Genomic DNA, 27215 nt, shown 5'->3' on the forward strand with positions numbered 1-27215 from the left:
CCTGATGCAGCAAGCTACCTGCATTATAAATGAGAATTTTTGGCATATCAGCGCATGATGGACTATAGATATAAAAATCCAATAATATTATACTAATGCCTAATATTGATTCAAAATGGAAAATGTTTTATAAAGACCAAACACACTGCAGTATCTCTTTAATTATTTGAATTCCCATATTTCCTAATTTTATTGAATCATTCATGATTTTGTTTTCCTTATGATTTTACTCTGAACTCTTCCATTTCAGAGCAGTATTTTTCAGTACCTTTCTATAGTGTACCTAATGTGTGTAAGACAGCCACTGAAATGAAAAAGATGTGTACGCACTGCCTCAGCATATCAATTATTTTCCGTTTTTGCTTTTTAAAGTGTTTCAAGTCCCTACAAATCTGACCATGAAAATTATCTCCAAAATATAACCATATCCACAGACACACTCCTTGCTGAAAGGGTAGAAAAGAAATAATCAGGACAGAGTCTAGAGAGAAAATAGAATTTTTTATTTTTTGTTTCTTAAATTGGATAAACCACTAAAATAAGTATATTTGAAACAAATGATGAGCCACTGAAGTACGAGGGGATAATAGATTCGGAGTGTTTAGTAGTAAAAGTCATGAAAGGTAAACTGAAGTGACTGCAGTCCAGAAATTTCTTTAGAATTTCCCATGTTAGCTGCATAACATAGTAAAGATTCCCGTTTGGATCAATATAGATATATTACATGACCAGTACATTCTGCTCACTCAGCTCCAATGTTTAACAACATTCAGTTGCAGTCCTTTCTCTCAGCTATGAATATCATTATAATTTTTCTTCTTATCTTTCCGCTTGGCAATTGGCTTCTTAGCATTGAATTTCATCTTTCCATCCAATTTCCTTTGATTACACTACTTTCAACATTTTAACTTTTTTGTTCTCTGTTTTATTGTTCCTTCTTCTCAGTTATTTCTAACTGCTGTCCCTCCAGTTGTTCTTCTCACTTAAGAACATTTTTGGCATTCATCTAACTAGTAGAAGATTTAAAGGCAACAAAACTGCGACACTTGTTTCTACAAGAAAGGGTCACATAACCCAAATAATAATTCATAGAGAAGGTGTAATACTAAATCATAAGTGAATGAGCTGCAGAGCCTCTACTATTGAGTGGATGTATCTCAGTGTATCTTTGCCAGTGCATACAGCTTTGTTGAGTCATAGCCAACTTGCATCACAGTACTGTATAACTCTGCTGGGGGCACTTTTTTGCCTGCTTTTGCACTATGCTTCTTTCCACATTTAGATCAATTGCAGCTTTTCTCTAATACACAATGGGGTTTTAATGTCTCACTAATGAATACATCAAAACTAACCATAAATTGTCCCCAAACTTGGAGAACAACAAAACAAAACAAACAAAAAAACTCAAATGTTAATTATGTCAAACTGAATGAATAGCGTCTGTGAATATGCCACAGGTTGCTTTTTTCATATATTCTTGTAAGCTCAGAAGAATAGAAATACAGATTTTCTTTCAATAGTATGCAATTTAATGCAGATTATTGTATTTATAAGTTTTTGTAATAAGTTTTATTAAAGGAATTAGAGGTAAGATATTTAATATGAACTTTTGTCAGAGTTTATTTGGTCACTGAGTGACCAGAGGGAAGAGATCCTGGCTCTGCCCCTTCCCAGACCTCATTAAAGGGCTGGCAGTGGAAGCATGGGTATCTTGCTGGAGATCCTTGTGTCCTTGAGGCCTTCCAAGAGTAGATAGGTTCTTTCCTTTGTTTTTCTGACTACAGCTGTTTTATTTGAGCATATCCTCACTTGCTGTAGTTTTGTTACTCTGCTATCATCGCTACGCTTTCCATCATGTTACAGTTAAGTAATTCTGTTTTGACTGTTGAAACTTTTAATTTAATCTTATTTGGCATCTCTTCATGGTGACTATTTTGTGATACAGTGGAAAATTGGTAGGTGACTTTCTGCAGTATAGGCTGAACTGGTCCAGTACAATTTTGTGTTACATGCAATTCCTAGAAGACTGCTACATATCCAATGTAACTGTTTTTCCTGTCTGACTAAGCAGTTTTCCCAGTTTTTCAGTATATCATCGTTCTCACATACTTTGAAACTTAATCTAGCTCACTGCTGATGAAAATGATGGTGACTGCTGAAAAATTGTGTTTTATAGCTGAGAATGTGCTCTGTCAAATATCGTTATTGTGCTCATTGTATTGTTGTAGTTTACACTGAAATAAATAGAATATATCCAGGTCTCTCCTAATGTAATGTTTATCTAATAAAGTCTTAAGTATGGATCATGAACCTAAGAACTGAATCATCATGAGATCAACTGTTGTGTGACAGACTTGTTACTAGATTTAAAAATCAAACAAACAAAAATATGATTGAAAAGAATGGAGTTTAAAAATATTGGAGAGATCCAGACTTCTATTATTACAAGAAAGCTGAGTTCTTAAACTTCTCTTTTAAAACTTGCAATGTGTATAGAAACACAAATTGCTAATTTCCTCTGAACTGAATATTCTGAAGTGGAGTCATTCATAAGCACATGAAACTATGTAAGAGAAGAGGGAAATAGGTTGTAAGTGTATATTTTTGTGATGTGTTTAAATAATAAAACTACTATTTATTTATTTATTTATTTATTTTTCAGCGTAGTCCAAGTTTTAGGCCAAAAGTAACAGTAACATAATAGCCCCATTAAGGGAAGACTTATTGTTAATCTTCATAGGAACTACTGTATTTGGGAATGTTTGGATAGAATTATAGAATCGCAAAATTACAAGGTTAGAAAGGACCTACAAGATTATCTATTCCAACCATCCTCCCATTACTGTTGCTACAACAAGCCACTAAACCATGTCTTGTAGCTCTTCATCCAGACACCTCTTGAACGCTGCCAGGGATGGCGACTCCACCACCTCCCTGGGCAGCTATCCCAGCACCTGACCACTCTCTGAGAGAAAAAAAATCCTTCTTATGTCCATACTAAGCCTCTTCTGGTACAACTTGCAGCCATTTCCTTGGGTCCTGTTTGTTGCCTGGGAGAAGAGGCCAAGCCCGTCCTCATCACAGCCTCCCTTCAGGAAGTTGTAGAGTGCAATGAGGTCTTCCCTGAGCCTCCTCTTCTCCAGGCTAAGCAGTCCCACTTCTCTGAGCCGCTTCTCATAAGACTTGTGCTCCAGACCCCTCACCAGTTTTGTTGCCCTTCTCTGGACATGTTCCAGGGCCTCAATGACTTTCTTGTAGTGAGAAGCCCAAAACTGAACACAATATTCGAGATGCGGCCACACCAGGGCTGAGTACAGGGGGATGTACTGCTCCTTCTGGCCATGCTATTTTGGTGAAAATTAAACAATATAAGCCAATACAGAGATATTCATTTTTCTTTTTAAATGTTATTTTAATCCTCTCAGAAGAGTAATGATGGTGCCCAGGTTATCATTTCTGCCATACATTTTCATATATGCAGTCAGTCAAGATATACTGAACTTCCAAACAGTGTACATTTCAAAACAACCTTCTGCTCACTGAAATGATTTGTTAGCTAATATTACCACATATAAAATTCTGGGAAGCATTTCCCCATGGCAGTGGACCCTATTTAATGGACAACTTCACAGTTTTTGTCGTTGTCTATATTTTTATAATAATAGCATGTTCTCTCACCCCCGGGCCTTGGTCTTTTCAAGCACAGGAGTATTAATTAGAAAATCCATACAAAACTTTCTTTATACTAGTTCTTTCAGTAGCAGCATAGCTTATTAAATTACATCTCAGTTTTAAACAGACAGCAGGTTCCATGTCATATACATGCCTGGCAGCATTCCTACTAAAAAAGGTCATCCCCGCAGAATGTCATACTAGTAATCCAGCCTTAAGTATGAGCCACATGTCTTGTGAAGCACTGAAATAAAAACTACATTGTTTCTTTTTCACTTCAGGGATATACAATCACAGACAAATTATTAATCCTTTCATTTCAGGAACTTTTACCAGTAAGCCCATTAATGTACCAGGACAGCCCATTATTACTGACACAATAATGACTGCTAAACCTAACCTGTCTATAGAGAAAGAAGATGCAACTGTGCAATAAATGACCTAAATAACTTAAGAAAAAAATGATTTTTGTAAGACTTTGTTACTGCTTTCGAAGTGAAGATAAGTCAACATGCTGGAATACTTCTTTCTAGTCAGTGTTATTTTGGAGTATATAACTGCTAGAATAGTCGGTTGAAGTGAATGTGTTTCTTTGTAATTGATCAAATCTTGCTCAGTTGTTTAAGGAAGATAAGAGGAGGCAAGATTTGCAAAACAACTTCGTAAAATAGGAGCTAGGGAAGATAAGGCTGAGAGGACTTCATCCAGCCAGGATACGCTATTCTGGAAAAGAATGTAACCGATAAGCCACAAAGACAGAGACAGCAATTAGGCTTAACCCAGACCAAAGATGAAAAACAACAAACGAAAGACATTGAGCGTTCATCCTACAAACCCCTAAGACCACTACCATGATTCAGTATACATGATGAAAGGGGCTGGGTAAGTGGTGGAGAATATGATAATCTCTTGGAAGTAATTATAATACCCCTCCAACTAGTGGCATATGTATGTCTTGTCTTTATAAATATTCTTAACCTCTACCTCATGGTGTGCAAGCTAGGAGGGGCTACCCCATTTGCACACAGTGTGTGTGTGCAGCACTGATAAAACATACCTGCTTTATAACTACTTTATGGTTATGATGTTTGATTTCCACAAGTCACAGTAGTTGCTAATAATATTACATAATAATAGATAACAGTCTACTTTTGGGAAGCAATGGACTAATAGGTCTTACACATGCCATGTAGCTTCACCTCCAGAGTCCACTTTCTCTGCAACTGTTAAGCAAGAGTACTCTAATTAGAAGATTATTTGAAGTTGTCTATATTATTCCTTTTCAGACAAGAAACACTGATAAACTGTAACTTTTTTTTTTTTTTTTTTTTTTTTTTTTTCCTACTAGAGATGAAATCACAAAGTGGAAACAAGAAACAATGCAAATTCAAATTAGTATTAGAAATATTAGATAATACTAGAAGTTTGGTATCATGAGTTCATATGAGAAAAAAAATACAAGACTCAAGACGTTCTTTTTTTCCCTCTTCAAATCAGAGCAGGTGGTTCATTGGAAACAGATCAGTTCTAAAAGTATTATAAAGGTAGTCTCTATCTCTGATCTGGGATGGTTTTCAGTGACACAGAATTATGAGTGTCAGTAGTTCTGGAATCTCATGTGAATGTTGTCTCACTAAATTATGTTCAGGAATACTGTTTTAGTATTTCAACACTACTCATTTAATCTACTATCTCCAATATGACTAGCAATGTTATCCATTGCTTCTCAGTGTAACAATTTACTAACTTTCAGTTATGCAGTGTAAGTGCAAGCATGGTAACTGGAAACCTTACTTTGGTCAGGAGGAACAAAATGAAGACAATGAACTCTCTTGAACACAAACAATGGTAACAATTTGTGTGCCCCCAGTGGCGCAGTGGTTTAAGCTGCTGCCTGCAGCACTGGAGGGCCCGGGTTCGAATCCCCCCCCTGTGGCGCAGGGGTAGAAGTGCCGCTTCGCTACACAGGGGGCTCGAAACCCGGGAGTTGGACTCGATGATCTCTAAGGTCCCTTCCAACTCGCATGATACTATGATACTATGAATTCCTTAAATGGAAAAGTAGATTAACCTTCTTGTTGGAAGTAATCTCTTCTGAACACCTGGACATTTTTTTAACATGACTATTCTGTTAGCATCTTTTAGCAAAATGTGTTGGGGTGCCTCTATTGAGTAGAGGTGACTTATAGATTTTTTTTTTTTCCTGTCATTTTTCATTCACTCATATCATCTTTTCTATTTTTAATTGTCCACTAGACAAATAGCAACAGCAAATAGATGTCAAAACTCTATAAGGAAGCATAATTCGACATTATGTTGATAGTTTCAGGCTTATAGCACACTAGGACAAATTGCTTGAAGTGGTCAAGAGCTGAAAGCACTGCTCTGTCCCATGACTTTCATAACCTACTTAATGTCAAATTTTGCCACATCATACGCTATGCATCCTTTTAATGATCTGAAAAAATATGTTATGTGAAACCATGAACATCTGTAGGCCTTAACAGCTTTCAGTTTTACATGTGTGTTTGTTCTGGACTTTAAAGCCCAAACTTAAGAGAAACAACTTTGTTTCTTTGGGTTCACATAGAGATGCTGGTGGACAACATGTGGAAATATTTCATCAACCCACATATTTTAGCACTGGGTAAGATTTATTGTTGATAAACCAGAGATAATGATAATGAAGTGAAAATATTATGAAACAAAGCTAGATGGTTTGATTTCTTTTGAAAGAAATTTCCTGTTGATACTGTATAATCAAATAATTGCCAGTGATATTTGACAATCACAGGCTTTCTTTTCCATCTTCTATTACCTCTAGAAGACTTCTATTTGCCTGGTTGCAGACTATTATTGCGTTTTCCTATAGCTGATCTTTATTTTGATATTGTTTCTTCTTTCTTTTCATGGCAATTATATCACCATAGATATATTTGTTATGCAGTTATTGTTTTTAGAACATGCCCCCAGGGATAAGCTATGCTCTTAAATATAAATGGCAGCTGTTGTCTGTGATGCTATGAAAATAAGATGGGGAAAGGTCACGTCCTTCATTTCTAGAAATCCATTTTTTTTAGCTAGAGGTTTGTGGCAACCTTAAATCTAAATACTGACATTTAAGTACTACATCTATAGTAATGAAGCCACGTGGGAAACCTTCAGATTTGCTTATTTGCTTTATATTGTGGTTTAACCCATCAGGCAACTAAGTACCACACAGCCATTTGCTCATTCCTCACTCCCAAAGGGAATGAGGAAAAGAACTGGAAACAAATTAGAACTCAAAGTTGAGATAAAAGCAATTCACTAAGACAAAAAAAAAAAAAAAAAAAAAAAAAAAAAAAAAGAAACAAAATGATAACTATATAGATATGTAAGTAACCACAATACGATTGCCTCCAGATAAATGCAGATAAATGATAACCAGCAACACAGACCATGCAGACTTCCCACAGCTTTATAGCCGCCTATGATATGATATGATATGGTATGAAATAACTCTTGGACTAACTCAGGCTACCTGTTCTGACTCTGCCTCACCCCTTGCTGCTGTGCCATAAAAGCAGTCTTTTCCCTTCCAAGTGATCTGGTTGGCTTATGGGTGTCCTTCTAATGGTTCTCACTGAGTGATAAATGGTTAGCGTGCTGTTAATATAGTCTTGGCTGAAGCCACGCCACTTAAATTAGCAACACTTTTGCTATTCGTAGGAGATTAAGTTAACTGCATTCTTTAAACAAACCCTGGAAGTTTCATTCCTTCCTTTGGCTTTATATCACAAGATTATTCTTCAAAATACAGTATTGAGAAAGACTTTTTTGTGTGATTTAATGATAGTGGGATCAAGTGCACCCTCATCAGTTTTGTGTGTGTGACAACCTGCATGGTGCAGTTGACATCCTTGAGGAACATACCCAGTTTTGAACAGTAGGCTCAGAAGAAAAACCTCAGGATGTTCAACAAATCATAGAATTGTAGAATGGCTTGGGCTAAAAGAGATCCCAAGGATCATCAAGTTACAACTCTCTGCCACAGGCAGGGACACCAATCTCTGTATCTAGTGCTAGACCAGGCTGCCCAGGGCCCCATCCAACCTGCCCTTGAACACCTCCAGGAATGGGGTATCCACAACCTCACTGGGCAGCCTGTTCTAGCACCTCACCACTCTCTTGGTTAAAAACTTTCCCCTGACATCCAATCTAAATCTTCCCTTCTTGAGCTTAAAACCATCCCTCCTTGTCCCCTTGTAAAAAGTCTATTCTGCTTATGTTAATAGTAGCCTTTCAGTATCTAAACTGATAGCAGCATTTCAGTATCTAAAGGAAGGCTAAAAGAAGCAAGGGAACAGACTCTTAGCAAGGTCTGTTGCAATAGAACAAGGTGAAACGGTTCTGTGCAACCTGATCTAGCAACCTGATCTAGATATCCCTGTTTTTTGACAGGGAGTTGGACTGTATGACATTTAAAGGTCTCTTCCAACTCAAATGATTTTATGACTTTATTATAACATAAATATCTAGTATTTTAAAATATGTTGCACTTTCATATTTATTTTTACGTGTCATCTTCATTGAAAGTATATGCATTTTAACCTGTTGAACAACTATTATGAGATATCTGTTACGCTGTTTTTATGCCATGCTTTATGCAACTTGATCTCTTTGAGGTGGACCTGATCTTCATTGATATTATATCAGTAATGTTAGGAAGCTCCTAAAGGAATTCCAAACTAGAAAGTAATGAAGGTTTTAATTAAACTAATTTACTGAGGAAAATTAGTTTAAATTTTCCTAAGAAAGATATTATGGTCTGCCATGTCATCCACAATGGATTCTGAGAAACTGGAATCATTAGAAGCAAAATAGTGATAGCATTCTCTATAATAATGGCTTCTGTATGGCGATCTCTTTTCCAAACAGGAATCTATTTTGAGTGAGGGAAATTATAATTAGATGCTAAGAACTAACTCCAGCTTTTAACATTAAATCATTTTAGAAAGAACATATTTGCTAAGAGGTAGATGAAAGCTACATGGATTTACTTCTATAACCTCTATAATGGAAGTGTTCAATTATTAGAATTCTATGGAAAAGTCATTTTAAAAAGTATTACTGAATCTCAGCTCACTTCTGTATCTCCTGCATATAACTGGCTAAATCACTGAAATCATTGCATTCTTAGAATAACATTAAATGTTACGAAAACTGCAGCAGCAAGATCACATGCTTCAGTGTTTACATATATAATTGATTAATTTACATCACTAAAATTAAAAAATCTTAAGGTTTTGATGGATTTATACCAATGCCTTTTTGTAAATTTTATCATGTTAAAAACAGGAGAACATTTCATGTCTCATATAATGCTATATTACTTAGGGGGGTTTATGCTGAGTCTCCTTTCATACGTTCTATTTGATGATGAAGAATATGCAATTTAACCGAAGCCTATGCCTTCTTCAAGTGAGTTTCCAGCAAAGAAAGATTCAAAAATTGCCATAGATCTTGACATGTACTGAATTTATTATCTATTTTGCCATTCTACATTGACTACTTTGACCTTAATTTATTACATAGGTGTAGAGGATTAATAATATATGTGTGAGCTGAATGTTCTAAGGATGTTGAATGTAAAATGATTTTGTTTAAAAACAAACAAACAAACAAAAACAAAACAAAACAAAAAAACACACTGAAAATCCGTAATTATTATGACTTAAATAAATCAAGTCACTCAGTCTTGCTGGATGTTACATAAATCAATATTAATTCCATTTGAACATGTGTGCATATATATATATACATGATGTATAAATTTCACTGAAAATGTATTTAATGCAGTTTGAAATATTAATTTAAATCACAGGCAAAGTAACAGTAGCATATTGTCTGAATAATAGCTGCAGGAGCAGAGATAGAACAGCCATTTCATTGTGACCAGCTGGGATTATGGCCTTTAAAAACATATTACATCCACATAAATGTTTTTTTGGCTGCCAGAATCCAGGGCCATCTGTCTGGATGGCTGGATGCCCATGCAAAAGTTGGTAGAGCCCTTGCCATTACACAGAGAAGTCAGGTATCAATGAGACTGAGATAGGCAGGCTTGCAGAACACTGCAAAGGACATCTGTTCTGCAGGAAAAGAGGAGGAAGTCCATATCCTGTGACAGCCCCACTACACTGACATTGCATGCCTTCTTCCACCTTATGACACCTGTTCATAGTTACATGCCAAAATAAAAAGGAAAATAAAATTTAAAAAAAAAAATAAATTCTTGAACAAAAGGGAATAGATGGTATGGATTCTTAAAACTTTCTGTGGCTGTCAAGGAAAAAGGTTTTGCTGTGGTAGGCATATATGGGATATGAGAATGAAAGTCCAGGCATTTTGTAAACCAAGAAGACCTTGGCAAACACTAAGTGACAAAAAAACAAACACCTTTGAAGGTCTAGATACGACTTTTTGTATTGTGTTAACAGACGGCAATAAATTAAAAGCAGTAACCAACGAGTAACAGAATGTTTTTCTGCATCACTTATAGAGAAATAGTGTAACTTGTAACTGTCTGTGTTTATAAAAATTCTGGATTGCATATTATAAAATAAATAAATATAATGTAAATTTTTGTTTTAGCTAGGCACACCGTCAGAATATTCTTGTAGTTGGCCAAATTAATCGTCCTTTCAGGTAAAATGGCAATATGACACAAAAAGAAAGAGTGAAGTTGTTGTAAAAGCATTATATAAATTTCATGTTACAAAATAAAATTTATGTATAAATGCAGTATGTATTTTTATATCATTTATGACCTCAAAGAATGTTCATTCAAATTTATCGAGAGTTTTCTCACCCAGATTACAAAGTCTATTTGAGACTTAATGGACAGGACTACTATTTGCCTACAAACACTTCCATTCTAATTAAAAATAAATATAATAATAATAATAAAAAAACAAAAGTTGTTTTTTTTTTTCTAGTCCAGTGTCCAAATCCTGACAGTTTTGAGGAAAACAAGGCTTTAGGTGAAGTGTGAGAAAAAGTGGTTCTCCTATGAAGTATTATGTACAAAGCAAAAATTAGGCCTTTGATATTTCTCTCTACATACTGACGAAAATCATATGCATATGATATCTCAAGAACATATTAAATGACTTATTATACATTCAAGAGTATATTTAGTTTGTCTTTTCATTTTATAAACAGGTATATATTTATTTTAAAGCTAGGCTGGAGCAGATAATTGAGTAGCCAACTAGAAAAACTGTTTTAATAGCATTTGGACTGAGAATAGGAAAGAACTGAGGGTGTGGAAGTTGGAGGCAGTCTTGACATAATGGTAGGATTCAGGGCTCTAAGAGAAGGGGGCAAAACAAACAAACAAACAAACAAACAAAAAAACAGAAACCAACAAAACAACAAAAAAAACCCCAAAAAACTATAAAAACAAAAAAAGAAAACAACACACAAGGTATTGGATTTGGGGATTTGCTTAGAAGAATCCAAATAGATGTACATCTGGAGGGAAGTGGAGTCATGGAATCACTGAGTCATAGAATGTTTTGGGTAGGAAGGTACCTCAAAGAGCATCCACTTCCAACCACTGTGCCTTTGTCAGAGGTCTGTGTTGCTCAGGGTCCTATCCAGTCTGGTCTTGAATACCTCCATGGGCAGGGTAAAGAAAATATCTCCTGCAAACTTATTTCAGCTTGTTCCAGTGCCTCATCTGGGTACAGAATGTCCTCCTAAAATATAACTTAACTCTTCTCTCTTTTAGTTTACAATCATTCCTTCTTGCCCTATCACTATCAGACAGCGTAAAAAGTGGATTTTTTTTCTTTTTACTTCTTTTTTTTTTTTTTTTTTTTATAAGCTTTTTTTCAGTGCGGAAAGGTTGCAACAAGATTGCCCCAGAGTATTCCCTTTAAGTCTGAACAAAGTAGATATTCAAAGAACTGGGTAATATTCAAAGATAATTTCCTCCAAACTCAAGAGGTGTTGGTACCACAAGCAGGAACTCAGGCAACAGTGGGAGGAGGCCAGTATGGATAAGCAAGTAGCTTGTGGTTGAACTCAAGGATAGAAAGAAGCATGCAAGAAGTGGAAGCAGGGTGACAGGGTGACCCAGGAGGAGCATGGTTTCTGTTCAGCCGTGTGGGCAGATGCTTTTAGAAAAGCAGTAATCAAAATGGAGATAAATCTGTCAGGGCCTGTAAAGAGGAACAGGAACAGAAAATAATTCTACAAGTAAAAGAGAAAGATTAGAAAATAAATAAATAAATAAATGTAATACTATGGAAAACATGACCTCGCTTTTGAATGGCATGGGGTACCCAGTAACAAAGAAAATAAAAGTTGTCACGTTTCTCAATGTTTTCTTGGCCAAGGCCAGTTGGAGGCAAGTCACTAGCAGTGTGTTACAGGGGTTGGAACTGGAGTCAATGCTGTTCAATATACTCATTAATAAGCTGAACAATAGAGCAATGAGCGCTCTTAGCAATTTTGCAGACGATAAAAAACTGGAAGGAGTATATTTATATTAGTTGTTAAGAGGAAATTATTTGATCAGTGGATTGCGAGGCACTGGAACGTGCTGTCTAGTGAAACTGCAGATGCTCCATCCTTGGAGACATTCAAGGCATTCTGTGATTGCTTTAAATAATCTCAAGAAGTCCCTTTCAACCTAAACATTTTTTTTTTGTTTGTTTGTTTCTGTGATTGTTATATTTTATGGATGTTATAGATGTTTAGAAGGTGTATTATTAAAAAATGAGTAATCATAAGACTTTCACTTTATAATTTTATTTTTATAAATATTCCATTTCACTTGAAATGCTTGATTTATTATTTCATGTCTGTCTAAAAAGTTCCACACTCTTAATTTTGATTATTCATTAAAATGTTCATAGTCCTTAGCTGAAAATTTAAGTGGAATACTATTTGTACTCTAAGAGTATGACAGAGATTTCCAAGTAAATGTGTGAAACTTATTAAAAAGGAAGCTACAAAGAGGGAGATAATATTCTGGTACAGATTCACAGATGAATTTTACTTTGTGTTGTTTTTCTGAAATATGAATTATAGAAAAAATTTATAAATGCCTTCCTCTGTATCTCTCACTTATAAACAAGAAATAAGGTGGTTCTCCTTGAAATATAAGAAAAAATATGGAGGTTTCATAAGCATATATAGTAATACACAAACTGTTTGCATGAGTTATGATAAAGTGTTAATATTGATAATTTGGTAATATGTATTAAATGAATATGGCCATTTTTTAAGTATGTGGAAATAAGTTATTATTAAAATCTCAGTTTCCTGCAGAACTGCAGAAATCACTACTAACTTTGAAGTAATGAAGTTGTCAAACAGAGTTTAGATCTTCTATGCATGCAGTTATTATGCTCCAGTGAGTCCTTCTGACTTGATCAGGCTGGACAAACTTCCACATCAGAGCAAAAAATGGTTTCTTGTGTGACTGTCAGTAGAATTAGTGTGAAGTTTCTGTGTTTTTATTTTTTTATTTTTTTTTTTAAATCTAATTACTGCTATTTTCTTTGTGTTATCTTCCAAACTGACAGAAGTGCTTTGGTAAATTGTAGACTTTTATTTATATTTATTATGTGTAAATTAGTTCAAATGTTATTAATTTAGCAATTCAATCTGATAGTCTGTGCTCTACCTTGATTCCAATTTCATATCCCACAAGCAAATAACCTGTAAAGAATCCCTGTAAAAGATTCAAGAGGACAGACAGTGTGGTAAAAACACTTTTTAACTAGCTGAAAATCATAGAGATTTTTCATTCAAATGAGTTTCCACATAGTACTCACATCTCTGAACTGAAAAGCTAAATTTGGCACATAGTGCAACTATATTAAGTTTTTATGTTTTGTTCCACAAAATTCGGATGAAAGTATAAGTTTTTAATCATGATTAATGTCATACTTGTAAGTAATGTACTTTGTTTTCTTTTTTTGCTGTCAATAGCATTTAGAATGTAAATATTAGTGAACACTACTTCAAAGACAAGTTTATTTACTTAAAAGAAATGCTGCTATATACATATACTAATCCTTTAAAATGATGACATTTTGCATTTGTACTCAGTACTTGTTCAATATCTTTTTTTTCTCTTGAAGCAAAAAACCTATAGCTACATTGAGAAAAAAAAAATAATAATAATAAAACACAGACGTCTATAGTGATAAAGAATTTCACTTATGTGAAATATGAATAATCTAGGATAAACGCAAGTACCAAAACTTATGAACAATATCAACTATGCACCTGAGAATAATTTTTTGCAAATTATATCATCAACACAGCAAAGATTAAGAACAAAGTGGTAACATACACCAATTGCAATTGTAATGTGCAATCACTCTAAATAACTAAAGCTTCTGTGGAATAATGATGTGGAGTTCTTTCACATCAATGGATAATGAACATGGATAAGACAGAAGATAACAGAATATATAGGTTTTATTTATTTGTTTGCTTATTTTTATTTAAGTAAATTAGAATAGAAAGCAAATAATTCCTGTGATTTTTTGGAAAAGTTCAGAGATTTTTTATTTTTTTTTTTCAGTAATCTGTATAGCAATAGTGTATTTCTTAGAAAATGATCTATTTCTCCCAAATATTCAAGAATAAATGAAACTTCCTGATTTAAATCTGTTTGTTCCAAGTAGCATCACAGTTTTAAAATCTTCTCAGATAATCCATGAAATAAAAGTGAATTGAATCAGCCACAAAAAGAATATAAGAATATGCATTTTTCCCTTTTAACTGCTTAGGGAAATTGATATGGATTCTTAATTTTGTTTAGATATATCAGAATCCAAAAATATGAAGAAGAATCCCAGATAGCACTGTATGCATGTAATAATCAGTAATAATAATTTTACTATTCAGGGAGTGAACAGGTTTTTGTTCTTTTGAAGGTGACCTTTTTCTTATCAAAATTATGTTAAAAGTAAATGTAATTAGTAGAATAATTTTGTATTTTTGTAACAAAAAAATGGATAGCTATTCAATCTTCTCTATTTCACCAGAGTAGAAGAGCAGTAAATGATGGAGAAGATGATATGGTAAGGAAAAATAGATTGATCTGATAAAGCAGTGAATAACAAAGCAAAAAAAATGAAACACCGCAATTGTTTTGAGAAGAATGCCCCTTCTTAAAAAAAAAAAAAAAAAAAAAAAAAGCATTAACATACTGAAAAAAAATATAATGTCAATTAATAGAATAAATGCTTTCCTCATTATGTCCCCAAACGTAGTGAGAATTGAGTAGACTGAGCCTTGGGGAATAAAATTTGTTATGAACATGAAAATGTTACAGTTCTGATGCGTTTTTTAAATGACAGCATAATATGTTATGGATCATTTGATTTTTTCGTATGAAAATGCTATTCAGTGCCCAAAAAGGCATATGCTGCTAACGGCATGTGTTGCAGTCTTTCTTATGACAGCTGGCAGTGAACAAATGCCAGTCAAAACACAAAATGTCAAGCAGAATTTTTCCCCAATAGTAGTATTATTTTGAATAGAACATACAAGGGCAATTCCAAAAGTAATGCCCCCTGTATTTTTATGTTGGCCCAAAATGTCAGAGGCAGATATTGGTGGTTTGTCAATAGAGCATGAACCTTTCCACCAATATTCAGTTACATTTTATTTCTGAGTGACAGATGGCAGAAAAGGAGAAGTCTGACAAAATGGCTTCTGAAATAGAAGTGCACATGAAGCAAAGTTGTGCCACTGACTTCCTCTGTGCAGAAAAAAGTGGCATCCATTGAAATTCATCGGTGTTTGCTGAATGCTTATGTAGAACAAATAGTGGATGTGAGCACAGTGAGGTGTTGGGCAGTGATAGTGGGTAACCTCATCTGGTGCAGATTCTTTTCAGGACAGAATGCTGGCTCTTGGTGTCCACTGTTGAAAGAGAATGTTCTGTAGCTGAGAATATTCTCCATCAAATAGTGTTATTGTGTTCTGTTGTAGTTTCCATGAAAATATATAGAAGGCCTAACTTTCAGAGTGACTGACATATAATAGAAGTTTTCAGAGTGTGTAATATCAGAGACACAGACTCAGAATATCTTGGGTTGGAAGGGGCATTAAAGGTCATCTAGTTCCAGACCCATAGGCAGGGTCACCGCACAGCAAACCAGGCTGTTCAGGGTCCCCTCCAACCTGGCCTTGAATGCCTTCATGAATGGAGCACCTCAGCTTCTAGTTCCAGTGCCTTGCCACCTTGCCACCAGGAATGTCTCCCTAATATTTAACTTAATCTCTCCTCTTTTACTTTAAAACTGTTCCTTCTTGTCTTACCACTATCAAAAAGTATAAAAAGAGGATATCCCTCCTTTTTTTTTTATAAGCTTTTTTTTTTTTTTTTTTTTTTTTTTTTTAATACTGGAAGACAATAATGAGATCTCCTGGAGAATTTTCTTCTCCAGTGTGAATAAATCCAGTTCCCTCAAATGAGTGGTGTCCCCTAGGGATCTGTCTTGGCACCGGTGCTCTTTAACATCTTTATCAATGACACTGACAATGGAATCGAGTGAACCCTCAGCAAGTTTGCTCATGACACCAAGCTGAGTGGTGCAGTTGATACAGAGGGAGGAAGGGATGCCATTCAGAGGGACCTCGACAGACTTGAAAGGTGGGCCTGGGTGAACCTAATGAGATTCAACACGGCAAAGTGCAAGGTTTTGCACTTGGGTCGGAAGAACCCCAGGCATCTGTACAGACTGGGAGGAGTGATCCTTGAGAGCAGCTCGGCAGGGAAGGACCTGGGGGTACTGATGGACGATAAACTTAACATGAGCCAGCAGTGTGCTCTTGCTGCTCGGAAGGCAAACAGTATCCTGGGCTCCATCAGGAGAGGGGTGGCCAGCAGGGACAGGGAAGTGATTGTCCCTCTCTACTCTGCTCTTGTGAGGCCCCATCTGGAATACTGTGTCTGGAAACAGTATTGGAGCCCTCAGTGCAAGAAAGACATAGAGCTGTTGGAAAGGGTCCAGAGGAGGGCCACGAGGATGGTCAGGGGGCTTGAGCACCTGCCCTGTGAGGGGGCTTGAGCACCTGCCTGGAGAAAACAAGACTGCAGGGTGACCTCATTGCAGCCTCTCAGTACCTGAAGGGTATCTATAATCAGGAGGGGAGTAAACTCTGAAAGGGTCGAAAATACCAGGACAAGGGGAAATGGTTTTAAGTTGAAAGAGGGAAGATTTAGGTTGGATAACAAGGGGAAGTTCTTTACTAGGAGAGTGGTGAGGTCCTGGAACAGGCTGCCCAGGGAGGCTGTGGATGCCCCGTCCCTGGAGGTGTTCAAGGCCAGGTTGGATGAGACCCTGGGCAACCTGATCTAGTAAACATGCAGTTTGGTGGCCCTGCCAGGCAGGGGGGTTGGAGCTTCATGATCCTTGAGGTCCCTTCCAACCCAGGTCATTCTGTGATTCTGTGATTCTGTGAACCTTCCTTCACAATAGAGTTTCTTCCACCCTTTGATTATCTTCATGGCCCTCTTCTGGACCCACTCCAACACTTTCACAGCCCTAGTTCTGGAAGTAGTATTCTAGGTGGGGCTTCATGAGGGCAGAGTAGAGAGGGACATTCATCTTCCTTGCCCTGCTGGCCAGCTCCTCTTTGGATGCAGTAAAGGACACAGTTGTTCTTCTGGGCTGCAGGCACACACTGTTGGTTTGTGTCAACCTTTTTGTCCACCAGAATGCCCAAGTCCTTCTCCACAGGACTGCTCTCATGGAGTTCTCCCGGTCTCTACATCTGCTTGTACTGTAAATAATGACTGTAGGTTAATTACCAATGTGTTTTACTTCAAAGCTTATTTCTTTTTAAAAATTACACTGCTTGACTTGCAAAAGTAGAAAACATTTTCTTTATTCTAGCAATTATTCTTTCATTTTTTTATGTCTAGTTTATGAAGTCACGGATTAGAAGCAAGTAATAATTTAAGTAAAAAAAGCATTGTGAAAATATGGTGCTTAAATATATTCTGTATTGTGAAAGCCGTCATTTATGTACTGCATTTAAGAGAAAAATCATAACTGAAACAATTAATTTGTTCAGTTTTAAAGTAAAAAATATGTGAATAATTTCTCTTTTAAATGTACAGTGATGCACCTTCTGCCAGATGCCAGCAGACACTTTAGAAAGGATAAGGTAAAAAAAAAAAAAAAAAAAAAAAGTAAACAAAAAACCACACACACACACAAAAACCCAACAGTTGATAGCTTTCTCCTAATAAAATAGATAATGGGACTAATAACAAAGGCTAACAAAGGAACATGTTTGCCTGGTTCTCATCTCACTCTTTCCCTGCTCTAGTGTTTGTTATTTTTTAATTTATTCTATTAGTTTCAAAACACAATGGGGACTATATTGAAACAATAGGCAAAACTTGCTCAGGAAAACATGATTCAGTCTGTTTAAGAAATGAGTTTAACATCCAAGGAAGAAAAAAAATATTTATAATTTGCCTTTGAAACTATGCCGGAGGTATAAAAGTAATAACGTTTAAAGGAGAAATTGCTGCTCATTCCACTGGCGGGTATCTTGTAAGGTTGAATGAGTTGCTGCTTAATTTTCAGCATTTAGTTCATTTGAATTTAAAGCAGATTAAATGTGAGGAGAGGAGAAAGGGAAAGTCTTGTGGCAGAGGTTTGTGGAATTAGTTCATAAGAGTAGATAGAAGAATCTCTAAAGGCATGTACATTTGCACTTGACCCAGGAAACATACATTATCTAAGAGAAAAAATCTGTTTTTGTTCTGTAGGTAAAAAATAATAATAATAATAAAAGATAGATAAACACAAAAATCACCAAGAAACCTTAGAAAGATCAATCATTAATTAGAGCTATTAATGGTAACTTTCAGAAACTGGTCTTCAAATGTTTCAGTTTATTTATGATCCAGGCAGTGCAATGGAGGCCAAGAAAACTCATCTCTGTATTCATAAAGGCATTAGGCACGTACACTGATGCTCTTGCAAATGGAGTTATGCACTTCATTTGCAAGAGAAAATAAAAAATACATCTATTTATAAATTAAGTGATTTAACAAAGCTTAATCATAAATAAGTGAGTGACCTAATTAGATTATAGATAGCAGTCTACACTTCGTTATTCACTGCGTGCAATATAAATGCACTCAGCTAGGTGACCCTCACAAGGCTCAGAGTAGATGCCTTTGCTTTCTCAGCCCCTTCTCAGAGGAATTTGGTGTGACACTGTGACTGAATCAAAACTTAGTCCCAAACATGGTCAATGGTTTATATCTGAAGGACTGTATGGCACAGTCAATATAAAATACAATCTTAGAAAAGCTCTGGAATCTTAAACTATTAGTCACTTACTGAAACTATCTATTGGCAAGGTATCTCTTGACATCGAAATGCAGGTGATCTCTGCTCACATCTAACCTTGAAAGGCATTCCTACTCAAGGGGAGATCCTGTTGTGCAGCCAGCTGTCATGAAAGGAGTCTTTAAGTGGCTTCTGGGTGTCTCAGTATTTACTAGGTCAGATGATTAACTGATATTTTCTGGTGCATGCTCAATTGGTCCTCAGCTGCTGAACAGGACATCTGCCTGCCAGTCCTTTCAGCAGTCAGTTTGAACTTCTATTATGGTTGTTATCTGTATGAGGTTTTGGATGCGATAGCCAGCAAGAGAATGGCCAGACTGGAGAAGGTGGTGGTGGGAGTACATCATCAAAGGTGATAGTAAGTTCTTTTTTAGAGTGCTTTTAGAGCACCAAAGTGTGAGGAGATAAGTTTTATAATAATAAAAAAGGGAGAGTGACCAGTTTAATACCTCTGCTGATGTGTGAAAAAGCTTCTGCCAATATGTTCAAGTGAAACTTCTAGTAGTTTTTCATAACACAACCTCTCTTAGCAACCTGTTTCACTGACTCACTACTCTCACACAAATTGTTACTAGGCCTCAGGAGAAATCTTTAACACTTTGTAAGAAACAGAAGAAAGAAAACTTTCTTCCATTCATGTCCCCCACGACTGCCCATAACACTTTCTGTGAATTACCAGTGTGAAATTATTTAACTGTAAGTTAAAATGACCATCATATTGAAAGGAAACATATTCAGGCTTTGTTTGAACCCGCCATTATTTCTTATTACATCCATGGTTGCCATGTTCAATATTTCCATAGAAATGTATCAGTGGAGCATTTTGCCTTCTGCACATGTTGCAATTTCACTGCCTTCTGTTTTGTTGTTGTTGTTGTTTGTTGTTGTTTGTTTGTTTGTTTGTTTGTTTATCTGGCTTCTCACACTCTAGAAGATGTCACTAGCTGAAATTACTCTGTTATTTTCAGGGGAAAATATTTTTTCCCTGATTGATGACATATGTAATACAATGCAGAGCTACCAAGACAAGGCAAAGTTAGTCTCTATTCCTTTTCTCCAGAAATTCCATTTTAAAAAGACTATACATTTTCCATACAATAAGCTACCACCCAGCAAAACTGATGATGTCTGTCACAGCACTAGAACATGCTTATCATACATCAGCACCCCTTATTACCCCACCAAGCAGAGCAGCCATAGCCACATTCCTTCAGAAAACTTAGTTGAAGGAATGGCAAATATTCCTCTTATATTTAGCCCAATCATTACACCATATGCTTCAGTAGTGAATAGGGAACTTATACTTAAAACCTGATTACCCTAAGGATAAGGGAGTTTGACTTATAGCATAGTGATTACACAGCAAAGATGATAGAACTAGATTCTAACAAAGTAAATATTATAGAAGTATTGCTAATTTGAACTGATGGGTCAGTTTTACAACATTAATGGATCAAATTCCTAAAATGAGCATGGTATGAAACAAAAAGTTCAGGAGGGGCTCAGAGAAATTGAACTGTGATGAAGCTCTTAAAGTTTTTCAAGCAGAAGTCACCAGGTCCAGTGAGAATCTGATGGAAAAGTCTGGCAGAGATAACAGGACTGAGAATAGAAAGCTGATAAATAATGGCAAATGTAAAAAAAAAACCAAAAAACAAAAAACAATAAAATAAAATAAAATAAAAAATCATTCAAATCAGATATGAAAAGCTTCATATATTAATTAGTAGACTATAAACAATACATAGAAAAATGTTTGGGAATGTAAGCAATTAAATAATATTGTAAGAATCATCAAAAAGTGGCAATGCAGTAATATTCTTTCTAGCTACTTTATAAATGATCTCTGGCTGCTGGGTAAACCTTGCTGGTGTTTAGATGGCTTCCATTTAATAAGTAAGTACCTTTAATCTGATATGCTTTCAGAACACAACCCATCAGTGCAGCGAGCTAGTCTGCAGCCACATCCTCCCTCTGTTATGAATGGCCTTTCTTGAATTGCTCAAGCAATGTTGTTTAAAATGAGTTGTTATTATGGCATTTCAATCTTGTTTACTTGAAGCAAGCACATCAAAATCTTTGGTGCTAAACCAAGTGTGAGCAAAAGTGTCCTCGAAGTGTCTTTATGGGCAGATGTGCAGTATTATTTCTATACCCTATTTCAACATGTAAGAATTGCCTAGGCATTTATATACCATTTATGTTAACCATTTATCCAGACCATAGCAACTGAGCATTCATTATTAATGCATTGATAGTCATGCAGTCAGCAGATCATAAGAAATGGTCAGCTTGCTACCTGATCTCACACAGAGATGAGCACAGCAGAATGAACATAGCATTTAAAAAGCTGGATTATTTGTTAGACAAATAGACAACTCTGTTACAGAAGATGAATACAGTATCTCAATAAAAGCAAATGGAGCAAAATCAAGTACTTCTAACTTGGATGCCTGTGCACAAACTAATGTATTGCCAGAAATACTGAAAAGCCACAGATTAGAGAAGGTAAATGAACAAATCTTGGGGATTATAATTATTAACTTTTGTTCCTGCTACAGGAATATACAAAACTGATGGGCTGAGAATGTATTTTGTTCAGCCGCTTTAAGAGAATAATCTGAAAATACTACCACGCAAAAATGCACAGTGTATAAGAAAATTGAATAGCTCAGTTTAAAAAACTTTGAAGAGCCTAGTCCTGTGACTGCAGAGAGGCAACACAGAAATAATTTGTTTCTGTTGCCTTCAAGCACTGTATTCTTCCTAAGAAATGAACAGACTTGGGAACTGATAACATGGGCTTTCAGGAAAACAGGGCATGTGTTTTTATCTGTATATGCAAGCAAAACAAAAAAGAGAAAAAGAAAGAAAAAGTGCTACAGAGTAATGAAACTGACCACAAACATCTATCATCAAAGGGGAAGGAGCTTTACTGGTTTTAGCTAGTGGTTTAAATATTTTATATGACACACTATACATATTGTAGCAAAGTGGTCTTCTATCTTCTTTTGTGTAGAAATTTTTACAGTTGCTGTTTATCAGAAGATTCTTCATTCAGATATGAAAATATGAACAAAGGCAAATCTCTGGAAAGCTTTCTATACTAGAATAATTACTGAAATGACTGTGTTGCACCATTTAATCAAAGAGGTAACATTTGCATTAATTTAGAATACAGAAGGCAGAATCAACCCTATATAGGATATTTAAAGCATGCCAAATTCCTTCAAAACCATAATTGTAATGAATGTAGTATTCCAATTTTCAGTGCTTGTCTGTTTTACTTTCTTTGTTTATAGACATTTGTTAGTAAAAAAATTAGTAAAAAAAAAAAGATTGGACCATAATTCTCCTTTTGACTCATTTGTTCTTTATTATTAATTATTGTAATGACTGAAAAAATATATGTTATGTTGCAAAATGTTTCACCTAATACATGCAACACATTTGGATATGACTACAAACTAAAAAATGGCAGCTGTGTGAAGGAGAAGTCCTACTTGGAAGCTGCTTTTTAGCTCTGTCTACACAACAGCTCTTTTTGTAACTTGCTTACCCTGAACACAGGCTAATTGCCAAACTGTTGGAGGAGCTGATTCAGGTTGCTGGCAAACACAAGACCAAAATAATTCCTTCAGCTGGGAAACAAGTTCATAGGAAACTGTCAAGGACAGACAAAACCTGTCAGTGGCTCATATGGAAGCCTTGGACATCTGTAGTTATATTTCTTGGAGAAGTTATTTAATATTTTCTCTTGTACCATAAAAAAAAATGTATAAAAGCTGAACATATTAATGACAGAAATTGGAAATATTTTCAATTTGGGAAAGGATTATTAGTGTACTATTCTAAGAATTGAATGATTATAATGATGAAGTAGTAGCAGTAACTTTGACACTTGTCAAAAAAAAAAAACACATAAAAGGCAACAAAAAAAGTAGCAAAATACTGTTGAATAACATCTTTGAAAATTAATTAAATGAAAGAAGAGGGGATCATAAATAAGAATAATTATTTATGTTAAGATTAATCTAAGTGTAAAAATACATGAATGATACAAGATGCAGTGAAATTTCCCATGTAAGTTTTGTAAGAGGAAAAAGACCCAACAGCAGCAGCAGATGTAGCAACATGAATTATTTTAAAAATACATTTTGAACACTCACATTTGTTTACCTGAAAGAGGTAGAGGCTCACAAGGCTATTTCTATTTCTGTACCACTATCTTCTCAACTCATGTATAAATATTATGTAAACTACAAATGCTTAAGAATTAGAACTACAATCTCAGTTTCTTAATTTAATTTCTGCTTATATTCTGCATATATTATAACTAAATTCTGAGTTGTTTGGGCAGCTTGCAAAGTAAGCATTTGTATTTTTCATATGAAAATTATACATTTTCTATTCACCTAGTTTTGGATATTATGGTAATTGTTATTTGTGTCATTTGTAATTGGATGACATATACAATCTGTTACTGTGAATTAAGATTTGAAAACACTGAATTCCAAATGTGTCATTCATAACACAAAAGTGTTTTTGATGAATTATTCAATGCTAACAATTCTTGGTGATCTTTTGGTCAATCTGCAGAAAAGGAAAAGTAATTCCAGTGATTCTATCTCATTATTATCTCATCTCTATCTCATATATTTCCATAGAGCCCTATAATGATTGCTTTTTATGGTAAAGCCAAATTTGGTCTTAGCTTCCCCACACAAATAAAATCAATTTTGGCCCATATCCAGGGCAGTCTATTGGAATCTTCTGTTATTAATTCATAAGCTCAAGTGACTCCAAGGTCTGTTTTCCCATTTTAATTGAAATTAACTGAGTAAAAGGTGTACCAGTTTCTAGAAACAAAACATCCTCTGGAACTGGAAAAAAAAGGGCTTGTTTAGTATACGTGAATTCTGCTTAATTTTTTGTGGCATGTAGCATTTGTCTTTTTTTTTTTTTTTTTCTTCGATAAATGGCAATTCTGTAAGACAGAGGAAAAGGAGGAAAGGAAAGAAGGGTAAGAATCATTGCCATTTCTCTTGTGCATCAATATTATTTTGTCACTTGTATTTTTTATGCACCTCTTAATTGCTCCCTAAACATCAAAATTCCATGATAAACTGGGTAAAATATTGTCTTACTCCAATTTATAGGAGGAAGGCAAGGTTCTTTGATATATGTTTACCGGCGTGAGATTAAGAAACAACGGTTCAAATGTTGGTCCAACCAGTTTATTATAAATCTTAATCGGGGAGATGGGGAAGGAGAGGATGGACACTATTATGATGTAGGGTGATGGGGAAGGGAATGCAGGCAGTAGTAAAGATAGTAAATAGAAGCAAGGAGTCTTTGTAGGAAGCAAGAGGGAGATAGTCACCACCATGGATCCAGCGAGGTTTGTAGTTCAGTCATTGATCTTCATTAGTGGTGGGTTGTCAGGCATTGTTGTTCCACTGATGATGATGGTGACTATGATGATGATGACGACAACGACTTCCAATGGTAGTACCAACTTATTTATAAGTCCAAAGTGGTTGAGTCAGCTCTCTCTTTGGAGTGACAGTTCAAATCCAAAGTAGTTGAGTCAGCTCTCCTTGGAGTAGAAAATTCTGGCTCTGGGATCTCAGCAGAAACTCCTTTGTTCCCATCTTCCGGGCCTTGCCAGCAGATAAGAGGGAGCAGGAATGCCCATCTTCATCCTGTTTTTCATAGGACACAATGGCATCATTCCCCAATTTTCCCATACCAAGCTGGAGCTATTTAGTTCCAGGCCAGAACTTCCACCCATAAACACTCCTGAGCACTCTCTTCCGGAGGCAAACAGCTATGTAGGAAGGTGCTTTCAGATGCCCACAAAGTGATGCTGATTGTCACACGGTAGCACCCTTCACTTGCCTCCTCCATAAATCAGTGAGAGTCTTATCACTAGAAAACACCTCAGGAAGCAAGCTTTGAGCCAGAAAACAAAGAAGGGTTCTCACAAATATCTGGAATATATCAGTGCTCCCTACCTCCTAAATCTGCTTCTTTGTAGTTTTGAAGGCATATAGGTAAAATAAATAAATAAATAAATAAAAATAAAAAAAAATCTGCCAGAAAGTTGAAATTGTTGCAGTAGGCAAAATTTGCATTTTTTTTTTTTCCATTGTGAGGCTGATACTGTATGACTGCATGCCTTTAAGGATACTAAAATGAAGTAAATACATGAAGTGATGTCATGTAATGCTTCTGCATGCTATTTTAACAGCTGGAAGCTTCATATTTGAGCCACTGTTCCTAGAGATACGTACGTTTTATTTAGTATTACTTTTTCAGGTCTTTCTGCATTCTATTGACAGTTTTAGTCTATTATTCTATTATTATTATATTATTATATAATATTCTGTTATTCTATTGGAGTTTTTAAAATAAAACTATTTAATTGCACTTCCTGATTTTTAGATATCCCCATAATTTACATGTGGAAAAAAAGAAAGGCTTTTTACACCATGCTTTTACACCATGCTCAAGCATAGATCACTTTCTAAGTAGTATTATCTTGTTGAATTACATCATGTCACTTATTTTTCACTTGGTTTGTCCCATTTTTATTTTCTCTAATGTTGACATTTTTAGTGGGCAGACATAGCAGTTCTTAAAGGTATGTGCCAGATTCCTAGTTGAATATGTAGATAAGCTGTACATCTGCCACAGCAGTTTCCTCTAGGGTACCTCTGAATAAAACAAGCCAAAAATATCTTGTTCAGTTTGGCTAGAAACAAATTGAACAAAAAGGAAGAGTTAAAATGTGAATTTCCACTGATTATTAAAGGAGCAGGGACTTATATTTGAGTATATCTCAAACCTTCGGAATATACATTGGGAATATATCTTTAAAATACTGTGAAAGACCTGCTTTTCTTACTTTGCAAGGCATGGTTAATAATGATATTTATGCTATGGTTACCATGATGCATATCATTCTTACTGTAATATTGTTAAATTTAGTTGTAATCAGTCTTTGTTAAGATATCTTCTTCCAGTACCTTTACTGTAGGGGGTTACAATATTATAACAGAGCAATAATTGCCAGTTCTTGAGGGGAAAGAGAAGAAAAGAAAAGAAAAGAAAAGAAAAGAAAAGAAAAGAAAAGAAAAGAAAAGAAAAGAAAAGAAAAGAAAAGAAAAGAAAAGAAAAGAAAAGAAAAGAAAAGAAAAGAAAAGAAAAGAAAAGAAAAGAAAAGAAAAGAAAAGAAAAGAGAAAAGAAAAGAAAGGAAAGGAAAGGAAAGGAAAGGAAAGGAAAGGAAAGGAAAGGAAAGGAAAGGAAAGGAAAGGAAAGGAAAAGAAAAGAAAAGAAAAGAAAAGAAAAGAAAAGAAAAGAAAAGAAAAGAAAAGAAAAGAAAAGAAAAGAAAAGAAAAGAAAAGAAAAGAAAAGAAGAGAAAAGAAAAGGTATTTAGAAATACTAAATTTGTACTTCTGGTGCACCAAATTTCTAACTATATCAAACTAAAAGAAGAAATGTGTTTATTTAATATTATTATTAAGCATACTGCCAATTCACAGGTTCTAATACCCAGTAGTATTTCTGGTTTTGTTTTCCGCATTTATTCTGATTTCATATTCCACCACTCAATTATTAAACTGGAGAGTTAGTTGCTCTCTTCATTTGTCCAGGTTCATCTTGAATCCAGCATAAGAAGATGCACAGCAACAGCAGTGAGAAAAAGGCCTTTTGAAGATTAAGAAAAGGGAAAGGGAAGTAGACAAATCTTGACCAAATAATAATAATAATCCCAGAAATATGCAGTGTTCTAACATGAACCAGACAGTCTTTGTGACAATCAGTATCAGAAGCAATTGTAAGTTTTCCAAGCTCTTGCTGGAGAAACTGAAGTCTCCATAAAAACTTTATTTTGTTGAATAATGTATATAAACATATTTGCCTTCATTGAGGATGTAAGAATGGAGCACGGCCCTTGCCAAAAAGGACTAGGGGGTACTGGTGGATGTCAAGCTAGACATGACCCAGCAGTGAGACCTGGCAGTCAAGAAAGCCAACTGTATTCTGGGCTGCATCAGAAAATAATGTGGTTAGCAGGTCCAGAGAGGTGATTCTTCCCCTCTATGCTGATGAGGCCTCACTTGGAATTCTGAGTCCAGGT

The sequence above is a fragment of the Excalfactoria chinensis genome, chromosome 4, assembly GCF_039878825.1.
Source record: "Excalfactoria chinensis isolate bCotChi1 chromosome 4, bCotChi1.hap2, whole genome shotgun sequence".
NCBI classification, from domain to species: Eukaryota; Metazoa; Chordata; class Aves; order Galliformes; family Phasianidae; genus Excalfactoria; species Excalfactoria chinensis.